Below are 12,584 nucleotides of genomic sequence, written 5' to 3' on the forward strand. Positions count from 1 at the left end.
GAACAAGGGAAACAAAAAGAGAAAGAAAAGAGAAAGAAAGACCGACAAACTTTAAACACACATACACACACATACGCACATACACATACACACACACACACACACACACGCACACACACATATATATATATATATATATATATATATATATATATATATATATATATATATATATATATATATATATATATATATGGGAGAATATACAAATAATAACAACAGACGAGGACAGGTGGTGTAAATAACAAAAGTATATATTAGTATGACGCTCGGGAATACGGAAAGTCTTTGACGTTTCGAGCTACGCTCTTCAACAGAAAGAATACGGAGACAAGGAGAAAACAAATGTGGAAAAGTTCAAAAGTTTTTTAGACGTCGTGGTATATTGAAGCGATTTCCAATCAGAAGATGGGTCCAGTGTAATCCGTGGGTAGGAGAGGTGCAGCCGGAGGGTATAAAGTTCAGAATCAAACAGTCCAGATCCAGAAGGAAAGAAGGTAGAATCCAAAAGTTGGTAGTGTGTGATGAGAGGAGACAGGATTAGCTGGTGCGACCACGTGAGCGTGTATTATATGTGGGAGAATATACAAATAATAACAACAGACGAGGACAGGTGGTGTAAATAACAAAAGTATATATTAGTATATATATATATATATATATATATATATATATATATATATATATAGAGAGAGAGAGAGAGAGAGAGAGAGAGAGAGAGAGAGAGAGAGCAAACTAGCTCGTTAAAGAAATCTCTATTAGAGCCGAAAGCACTATTTATTCGGAGAAGTAATATTATCGCCACCTAAACATGGATGTTCGATTCTGCTATTTTAAACACACAAGGACGCTTCCTTCAGCTGGTTATTCGGTGCATTTTGTACTAGATATATATCGCAAGCGAGGAGAGAACTTCCCTACTATTCTAGCTCGGAGACCACCAAACCACGTGGTTTCGACCTCATTTTCGTCATCCTCGTTGATGGACACTCGTTCGTTAAAAAGAGGTGTTGTCTGTTCTGATAGAACACCCACGTTTACGTGGCGATGAGCATTACTTTATGTATATAGAGAGAGAGGCGTAAGAGTGGCTGTGTGGTAAGTAGCTTGCTTACCAACCACATGGTTCTGGGTTCAGTTCCACTACGTGGCACCTTGAGTAAGTGTCTTCTACTATAGCCTCGGGCCGACCAAAGCCTTATGAGTGGATTCGGTAGACGGAAACTGAAATAAGCCTGTCGTATATATGTATATATATATATATATATATATATATATATATATATGTGTGTGTGTGTGTGTGTGTGTGTGTGTGTGTGTGTGTGTGTGTGTGTGTGTGTGTGTGTGTGTGTGTGTGTCTGTGTTTGTCCCCCTAACATCGCTTGATAACCGATGGTGGTGTGTTTACGTCCCCGAAACTTAGCGGTTCAGCAAAGTAGGCCGATAGAATAAGTACTAGGCTTACAAAGAATAAGCCCTGGGGTCGATTTGCTCGACTAAAGGCGGTGCTCCAGCATGGCCGCAGTCAAAATGACTGAAACAAACAAAAGAAAAAGAAAGATATATATATATATATATATATATATATATATATATATATATATATACAAACACATACATACACCCCTGTACACCTGTATGTGAGTGCTTTAGTTATAAATAATTAGCAAGAGTGTAAGTTATATCGATTATCACAATGAGAACTACTTTTTATGCTAAGATTTTTTTATCAGACACAGTAACCGGAAACATTTCTGTACACTTCTTCCTGTCTATACATATATCTACCTTTTTTTATGATTGTCTCTAATTAAAATCATTTCCTTACTTCATACTGTGGTAATTTAATAACTTTTAATTTGATCAGGCCGTCACTATTCACAGTGACTCCTTCCACCTCACTTCCATCATAAAATTACTGATGTATTTCTCCCCTCTAGCATAAAGTCCAGCCCACACCTAATTCATGGCTATATAGTAATATCAATTTTATAAGTGTTAGTGCCAGCCGAATGACATTAACTTAAATAAATTTCTCTCGCGGGATAATACATTACTTGTTCGGATTATTTTCAGAATTTCTTCGATAATCTAACCAGTCATCCATACATTCCGTTCTCACATCTTAACTTTAACACGCATCAGTGAAGCGATGTAAAGAGTTAAAGCAAAAGAGAACAGTAGTTTATGCCAGTCTTCATTAAGTTCTTCATATTTATCTAGATTTTATTTTCTCCTGTAGAGTCATGAGAGCCGCATAAATCTGTTATTCCTTCAGACTGGCTGCATTCGTTTAAACAGGCGAGTACATTATCAGAGTCAATATAATGAAATTACTAAGCCTATCTATGATTCAAATGTTTGCTTTACAATTACAATTATGATTTTGCTTACTTAAAAACCAACAATATAAACACATATCTGCATATAACATTTTTCATAAAAATACCTATTTACTATATTTTGTGATTATCTATCAATCAATAGTCATTACATCAACTCAGTAAAACTGATTTAAATCTAGATTCTCAATATTTAGTTACAAAAATTTCGTGTTGTACCTATCATAGTTTGTAAGATATGTTTAACAGTGATAGTTGATTCACGAATTCAATTTTGACTAAATATAGATTTTGTCTCGAACTTCAATGTTCGCACTTCTACGTACTACCATATTAAATATATTACCTGTGTCTTGGGTATGACTTTAAACAAGTGGGACCCTGAGTTTCAGGACTTTGGAAAGTGTGACACCACCTCTTAATCACCATCTTCTTTGGTCTACTCTGACCTAACTATGGGTCAACTGGCATGTTATGGAATAAACTCCAAGTACAAAATATCACTTTCGTGTGAGTGCCTTGTGAAAAGAAAAGGATCAAGAAGTGAGACCCCCTTAGTTCTACTTTTTACTCCCTCCTGGCCATTTCATGGTAAGTGGAGCTCTCCAGCTGTGTAAATCCATTCATACCGCAGGGGTCTCATCCCGCTGAGCCACTATGGATAGACCTGGTGTAAAGATTGGGATCGATTTGCGCAAACTGACCGTCACTTTAGAATACAACTAAGCGGTTCCAGGAAGTAAAACCCCACAGCATCAAGGATCGATTTACACAGCCACTTGGAAGTGTGCCACTTTTCCTCATGATCTTCAGACACGCAAAAACTGCAATAATAATAATAATAATAATAATAATAAGAAGAAGAAGAAGAAGAAGAAGAAGAAGAAGAAGAAGAAGAAGAAGAAGAAGAAGAAGAAGAAGAAGAAGAAGAAGAAGAAGAAGAAGAAGAAGAAGAAGAAGAAGAAGAAGAAGAAGAAGAAGAAACCATCAAGCAAAAGGTATGTGCTAAAGCTGCCCGCATAGCAAGGTATGAAAAGCGTGTTAGATTCTTCCGAGATAAAAACATGTTCAAAAATAACCCCCAAAATTTCTACAGGAAGATAGGGAAAACACCAGTAACAATAAAGTCTGTCCCATCAAAAGAAGAAGTGCAAGAATTTTGGAATAAAATCTGGGCAGAAGATAAAACACACAATGAAAAGGCCCCTTGGATTGATAGAATATCTACAGACCTAGACTCCTTAGAGAAGCAAAAGTGGGAGGGGGGTCAAGATAGAAGATATAAGATCTGCTCTCAGGAGGTCAAGCAAATGAAAGTCTCCAGGAAAGGATAAAATTCCTAACTTCTGGTTGAATGCCTTCCCAGAAAGCCATGAACTGCTAACAAAACTTTACAACGATGTTTTGCAAAATCCTAGTTTGATGCCTACTTGGCTAGTTAATGGTTTAACATTCCTGCTTCCAAAAAATGAGGAAACAAACGAACCAAAAAATTATCGCCCCATAACCTGCTTAACAACAATGTATAAGACGCTAACATCTGTCCTAACCGAGTACACCTATAGTCTTTTAATAGAAAGTAGCATATTCCCTAATGAGCAAAAGGGATGTAAACGTGGATCTTATGGTTGTAAAGATCAGCTACTCATCAATAAGATGATCTTAGAAGATTGTCACAAGCGACACAAAAACTTGTCAATAGCCTGGATAGACTATAAAAAGGCCCTTGATAGCCTACCACATAGCTGGATTAGGAAATGTATAAAATAGCTCCTACTCTGCGAAACTTTTTATCTGTAAGTATGAGATCATGGAGAACCACACTGATGTTGAACAATGACAATGAATCTCTAAATACTGGAGATGTAAGAATTTCATGTGGCATTTTCCAGGGTGACTCACTATCACCACTCCTCTTCTGTCTAGCCCTAATACCGCTCTCAAAATTGCTCAATGATGCACAGTATGGTTATAAAATAATTGATAAAAATATAAATCATCTCATTTACATGGATGATTTAAAGCTCTATGCAAAAAATGACCAACAACTCAAAGGCCTACTAGCGATTGTTAAACAATTCAGTGATGACATCAGGATGCAATTTGGCCTTGATAAATGTGCAAAAGCTACCTTTATCAAAGGAAAAATGACAAATACATCTAATGTGAACCTTGACCAGCAAAATGTCATAAAAGAGTTAGAACCAGCGGAGAGCTACAAATACCTAGGGGTAATTGAAGGGGACAATATCAAGCACTCAGTGATGAGGGAAAGGATCAGAAGAGAATGTTATCGCAGGGTGAGAGCAATACTGAAGACAGAGCTGAACGCGAGAAACAGGATCGAAGCGATCAATGCTCTAGCCATACCAGTCGTGACTTACAGTTTCAATATCGTTAACTGGTCAATTACTGAAATATGTAATGTTGACAGAAAAATACGAAAACTGTTGACAATGCATAGAATGCACCACCCTAAGTCAGATATAGAACGTCTTTATCTGCCAAGAAAAGAGGGAGGCCGAGGACTTCTACAGCTGGCATTATCAATGAAGGTAGCCACAATTGGCCTAGACACCTATCTGAAAAACTCTGAGGACTGGATGCTAAAACTTGTCTTAAAACATGAAAGCAAGAAAGCGTCTTACTCAGTAACAAAACAGGCAAAGGACTATCTAAGTGAATTCCAATTGCAACAAATTCAAGAATTAGACGAACTAGAAACACCTGCAGAAAAGCTAAGCGCTTGAAAACCCGTGCAAAAATTGCTGCCTTAGATATTATGACTGAAAAATGGCATGGAAAACCTCTCAATGGCAAATACCCAAAGAGAGCGAATAATGCAGATATTGACAAAGCCCTTACCCACCAATGGTTAATGGCCTCTGGCTTGAAATCAGAAACAGAGGGGTTTATCATAGCAGCCCAAGATCAATGCCTACCTACAAAGAACTACCAGGCCAACATATTAAAGAACGGCAGCTCCCCATTATGTCGTATATGCCAACAACAAAATGAGACCATCGATCATGTTCTCTCCATGTGCAGTCTGCTTGCGCCTACAGAGTATCTCAACAGGCATGATAGAGCTGCACAATATATTCACTGGGTAATATGCAAAAACCTGGACTTGCCCCATGATAAAAACTGGTGGGAACACAAACCACCCCCAGTACTTGAAAATGATCACATTGCACTCCTCTGGAACTTCACCATTCAAACTGACAGAAAGATAGACGCAAATAGGCCAGACATCAGACTGAAAGACTTCAGACAAAAATCATGCCTCCTCATTGATATGACTGTCCCAATCGATATAAATGTATCTGTCAAGACCTACCAAAAAATGAGCAAATATAAAGATCTTGAAATAGAAATTAGCAAAATTTGGAATCTGAAGACGAAAACAATACCTATTGTCATAGGTGCCCTGGGAATGACAGCGAAACGGGCTGATTACTACCTAGCTCAGATACCAGGAAACCCCAAAATGGCTGACGTTCAAAAGATAGTGCTCATGGGAACTGCCCATATCCTACGTAAAATACTGTCTATGTGATCTCAAATTTTAAAGCAAACACATAATTTTCTTATGGTTTCTTAAACATTCACTTGAACAAAACTGTACAAATCCAAATATATGGTACCCTAGGCATAACACCTACATGAACTTCTAACTTGTTGTCTTTTGAGGTCTCTGGGTGAGACTTGGATCCAGCTTGTACAAATGCAAAACAAAAGTCAAACATAAAATAATAATAATAATAATATTAATAATATTAACATCAATATTAATATATATATATGTATATATATGTATGTATATATATATGTATATATATATATATATATATACATATATATATATATATATATATACATACATATATATATATATATGTATATATATATATATATATATATATATATATATATATATATATATATATATATATATATATATATATATATGTGTGTGTGTATATATATATATATATATGTATATATATATATATATAGACATATATATATATATATATATATATATATATATATATATATATACATATAGACATATATATATATATATATATATATATATATATATATATATATATATATATATATATATATATATATATATATATATATATATATATATGATAACCCAAAATTATTTTATTTAATAATGCATAATACACTTCTGAGAAATATTCTTCCAGTCACGGCTCACGTCCTGCGTTTGCGATGCTTCGTCAAGGAAGTGGAAGTGGAATCTTCAGCGACAGAGTTCTTCGTGTTGAAGGGCAAAAACTAGTATCAGCATGGGGTTAAAGAACTGTCAGAGAGGTGTCTTCAAACAGTATGCTGGCAATACATGGCTGTTACAAAAAATGAGGACGAAGATTTTATTACATAGAATCGTTAATATGCAGTGCGAGAAATTTAAAATTAATTAACTAACACCAGATATGTTTAAATGCTACATTTTCGTGCAAGGTTTAACAGCAAAGAAAGAAGCAGAAATTTGTAACAGAATTCTGACTAAATTTGAACAGAATCAGAAGCTAGCACTACAAGAAATATCTGAGGAATGCCAGAGAATAATAAACCTCATGCACGATATAGAACAAATTGAAGTGAGAAACTGCTCACATATACAATCGCAACGACTGAAAGTAAGAAATGAAAAGCAAAAAATTAACCCATGTTTTGAATGTGGAGAGTTACACTATAGATTAACAACTGTCCTTATAAAAATCGAAACTGCTCCAGATAGGTCATTAAAAAATCACACTGTAAAACAAAACCTAAAAAAAGACTGTTCAAGAGAAAAAAAAATCACGTAAACAGTTTATCAGTTACAAGAAGTTCGAGCGAGCCTCGAAGGAAATTTGTGTATGTAAACATTAACAATACGAAGGTAAAATTACTGTTAGATACAGGTAGCGACATTACTTTAATGAAAACACACGAAAAAAATAGGGAAACCCACAGAACAGAAAACATCGAAGATGGCTGGTGACGTCTCTGGGATTAAATTAACTTTCGAAGGCGACATTATTTGTAACTTCATATTTCACGGTAAGACTAAAAAAGCGAAAGCGTGTGTGTCAAAAACATGCAAGCATCCTTTTTGCAAATGACTGGATGATACTGTTCGACTTATGGGATTTACCCATAAATATTCTTTGTAAAAATGTAATGGAGTCGTGCACCAATTCAAAAACAGTCAGAAAACTTTAAAAAATGAAGTGAAAATGTTGTTCCCTGATGCTTTCTTGGATACGTTGAGTCGGTGCAATAAATTCAAAGCCAAATTTCAGGTGAAAGAAAATGCTATACCAATTTTCAAACCCAAACGTAATGTACCATTTGCAGCACTGGAACAGGTAAACAAAGAATTAGATAGACTGGAAAACAATGGGAATGATTGAAAAGATCAATTACTTAGATTGGACGAGCCAAACTGTAAAAATATGAATGAAATACGCGTTTCTGCAGATTTCCCACATTTGTATTATGTCAATGTTGTCTTCGAAACATGTGTCGGAAGTAAAAGAATTTAAATAACACCGGTGTTTAACTCCATTTATATATATATATATATATATATATATATATATATATATATATATATATATATATATATATATATAAACGATTAACACACTTTTTAAAGGCAAATCAATGCAACATATAATAGATCGTAACACTGGTTATGTGTGTGTGTGTGTGTGTGTGTGTGTGTGTGTGTGTGTGTGTGCGTGTGCGTGCACGCGTGTGTGTCATTTAAAAAAACCGAACGGACTACTAATATTTTTATGCTTTTATGATACCTTAACTACGTGTATAACCATTTTGAAGCTAAAGTAAAATCTGATTTTACAAATTTTAGATGTTCTCAAAACAAATTCGTATTTTTCTGATAAGACTTATAATGATTTATATGATAAATTGCTACATAACGCCATATTTACTAAATATAGGAAAACCAGTATAGATAGACACATTTATCTAAACAATGAGACAAAATTCCTCAGTAAACGGCGTAAAATTGATAATACCTTAGAATGCTTAGCCAAACAAAAATCACTAAAAATCACAAACCGAAATTCAGTAATAAACACATTCGTAGACTTTCAAACCCGGCAAGAACTGAAATGAGTTTGGTAGCTAAAAGAAGTGCTAAAGAAGATTATCATCAGAATTAGAGAGGCATCTAAACTACAACAGTTGGATATCTGCAGCTCTGTCATAGATTGGTTTAGGAATATAACGAAGCATAGGACTAGATTCACGCAATTTGTTATTGTAGATTTTTATCAATCTATATCGAGATGACTGCTTGATAAGGCAATTGATTTCACAAAAACGTAGATAGAAATAAACAAAATAGAACTGAGTTGTTTGATGTATCGGTAGGATCGTATGGCAGTGCAGGCATCTCTGATCTTGTGGGTCCCTTTATATTAACTACACTGCGATCCAAGTTTCCTACCCACGATGTTGGTCTATACAGAGACGATGGGTTGGGAATATCTCGTGGCTGCCATGGTGACACTTGAAAACTTTAGGAAAAATCGATACTTTTAGTCAATTAGTCCTCAAAATTACTCCTAATCTGTCAAAAGTCGATCTTTGTAGATGCATCCCTCTATTTAAACTCCTGCCTTTATAAAACATATCAAAAGGCAAACGAGAAACTCTCATACCCACATAAACAGTCCCGTCACTTCCTAAAGTGATTAAAAGCCTGATAGCTAACATTATTAATAGGATAACAGGTCTATCTTCTTCTGAACACATATTTGATAAAGTAGTTGCCTACTCTAACAATGCCCTAGATAAAAAGGTATGATATATTACAACCCTTCAAGTAAAAACGTCCATGAGAAAAATAGACCTAAAATTAGATATAGGAAAAGAATTTGATTCATTCTCTATTTCTCCTTATAGGTGAAGATTAACGTAGGCAAGAAATTCCTGTTTCTTTTACATTAACATTTCCCAATAAACCACAAATACAGGAAGATAATTAAAATATCATAAAGCTGCTGCCCCCAATGTGAAGAATCACCAAGCACCCACTCCCATTTTTAAATGACGAAACACTGATGTTTGCCCACTTGACCAGGCGTGTATTATAAACTCCATCATACACGAGGCAGAAGTAACAGAATCGTTTCAAGATAAATTTATTGAAAAGAATTACAACAGGTTATGTGAAGGTGATTTCAAAAAACGTTATACAAACCACGTCGGCGAATGTAATGCAAGTCAGTTGCCTAACCACGTATAGAATTTGGAGAGCAGCTCCACACCACATTTAACCAAGTAGAGAATCGTGGAGAAAGCAAAGTCATGTATTGATGGATCTAAGAAATGCGACTTATACGTTGCAGAAAGAGTTCTTATTCTTTTTAGATCTAAGACTTCCAACACACTGTTTAATTCCAGATCTATAATTTTTAGCTGTAAGCACATGGACAGATTTCTTTCATCGAATTAGAGGACATCACACGTTCCGGGTTACTGTTCTGCAGACTTTGACATATTTTGTGTTATTTTTGTTCTGTATCAGCTATATTAATTCTTCAACGAAGCAGGATGGTGATCAGAGTTTTCTTGCTTTTGTTTCTTTTTGTCTCATTCCTTTGCCTTGCATCAACCTTCTTCGCGTCTTTTCAACTATATCCTTATCTTCTCACTGTCCAGCGTACTTGTTTTAAAAATATCTTTAATGCATAAACAGACCCTGAAAGATTACTTGGAGATAAATGATGTATTTCATAAATATGCCTAGTTAAAATATTATGAATCAGGAAACCATCATTAGAGCTTTGTGTATGAAATTGATAATTACCTCCCACTAGATTGAATACTTTAGAGCATATGAGTTGACTCGAGTGTTACCCGTCACGTGACGGCTACGCTTGAAAGTATACTTTCACAGTCATGGATAATATGACAGACAGACAGACACGTTAACTATAATTTAACAAGTTTCTAGGAACTTATATCAGGTGATGTTATGAACACTATTTTCCAAGCGAAGAAAACTATTTGCTACCTTAAAATAAAATTAGATAAGACAAATTTCTCATTTGCATAAAATAAATACTGTTATTTACTCCCTCTCCTCTTGCTCTATCTCTGTGATTCTTTGTGTGTGTGTGTGTGTGTGTGTGTGTGTGTGTGTGTCAGTGTCTGTCTGTCTTTCTGTCTGTCTGACTGTCTGTCTGTCTGACTGACTGTCTGTGTGGTTTTCCTTTATTCATTGTCCACAAATCCTGTTATGTGCGCTAATCCTGCATTTCATATTAACTCTCTCAGTATCTTTTTTAAGTTTCTCTCTCTTCCTCTCTCTCTCTCTCTTCTCTTCCTCTCTCCCTTCCCCTCTCTCTTCCTCTCGCTTTCTCTTCCTCTCTCTTCCTCTTTCTCTCTCTTCCCCTCTCTCTCTTCCTCTCTCTCTTTTTCACTCTCTCTCTCTCTCTCTCTCTCTCTCTCTCTCTCTCTCTCTCTCTCTCTCTCTCTCTCTCTCTCTCTCTCTCTCTCTCTCTCTCTCTCTCTCTTCCGACAATTTGAGGCTTTACTGGAGAAATCATATATTCGTTATAATTATATAGAGATATTACACACTTATAAATGCATGTGTACCAAATTAAGTTCCTCCGTTAGAATCGAAAACATTGTCACTGTTGTCATTTTCGTGCAATTTACACCACATCATTAATTCACTTTTGTGCAGCAATTACTGTAAGCTGCAAGGTCTTAATGACGTCAGCATCGGCATTGTATAACTGCACAAAAACACTCCGGTTGAAAATCTAAACAAATATTTAATGTCCAATCTTAATTTGGCCATAAAAACTAATCTAATTCCAATGATAAATATACAATATAAATACAATTATACAGAGATGTATGTATTGAAGAGTCTCTGTAAATTATAAGTAAGAGCGAAGAGTGGTGAATTTTAATTAAATTTTCCACTATCAAGAACCTAAATAGATAAATTCTCTCAAAGCAAAGAAGTCAGTCAAAAAAATAATAATAATGTTTATTAATACTTTGCAGAACTTCGAAATTAAAAAGAAAATATAAACTCTTTAGAAATAAATGGTTTATCTTTATTGTAGAGCTTGCACAGAATCATTAAACTTTGCAAGAGTGAACTATTTAAATGAAAGAAGATGAGAAAATAATAGGAAAAGAAAGCTTGGTGTAAAACCACAATTTAAAAAAATTTGTAAAGTATCCAAAACAATGAACGTTTGTGCTTTCTAACGGTATCAATTTTCTTTTATTTTCTTTGGATTAATGAAGATGTGATAGGGAAGCGTTTTTCAGGGTCTATCGAATTATTGGTAGAAAAAAGGAAGTGATTTCCATAATGTTAATAGGAGCCGTGATGGACGTACTAAATCGAGGGATGGGCTACATTCTTTCGACAGGATACCATGGACAGAATTCCACTCACAAAGATTTCGCCGAACCATGGCGATGACGTATATATGTCGGACGTACCTTGCAGCGGGATCGAACTGCGAACACTGTGGTTTCATTGTGAATTTCATTATTGCATAGCAACATCTACATTCGGAAGTGTAGAGTTTAAATAAACGGAAAGCTGATCTGTCTTTTAGACCTTCCGTAGTTTGGAATTGAACCATAAGCATTAAGTCAATTACTCAGGAAATTATCGTTTTCTATGTGGCATACGCTCTGATGGATGTATTATATTACTTTACTAACAGATTTCAAGAGGACACAGCCATATCTTCGAGGTTGTTGATTACTCTGCTACAGCAACAAACTTTCAAATGCACTGGGTCATATATTCCAGTCCTTTTGACCTCTGTAAGACAACACCTTCAGGAGCACGCAGTTATGTGATCTAACGTTTATTTGCCTCGGTGACATTACCGTGCTGGGCATTTGAGTTGCTAAGCAACTCACTGTATCTTTCCTCTTTCAAAAGGATTTTACATGTTACTGCAGACCATTTCAACACTTGGTCAAAGTGAAATGATAGAGAATGTGTTTAATGTGGTAAAGCAATACAACTTGGTGTAGCTACTTACGGCCAGGTGTACTGGGCCAGCGAGAGGGCCGTGTTTTCCATGTGTATATGAGCCATTGACTTCTTGTTTAGTCATCGACACCGTCTCACTTCCCTGTGAAACAACGTCGGTGTTCACACGCAAACACACGCAGTTACAAGCACACACACAAGTG

The sequence above is a fragment of the Octopus bimaculoides genome, chromosome 3 (genome assembly GCF_046866305.1).
Source record: "Octopus bimaculoides isolate indiv1 chromosome 3, ASM4686630v1, whole genome shotgun sequence".
NCBI lineage: Eukaryota > Metazoa > Mollusca > Cephalopoda > Octopoda > Octopodidae > Octopus > Octopus bimaculoides.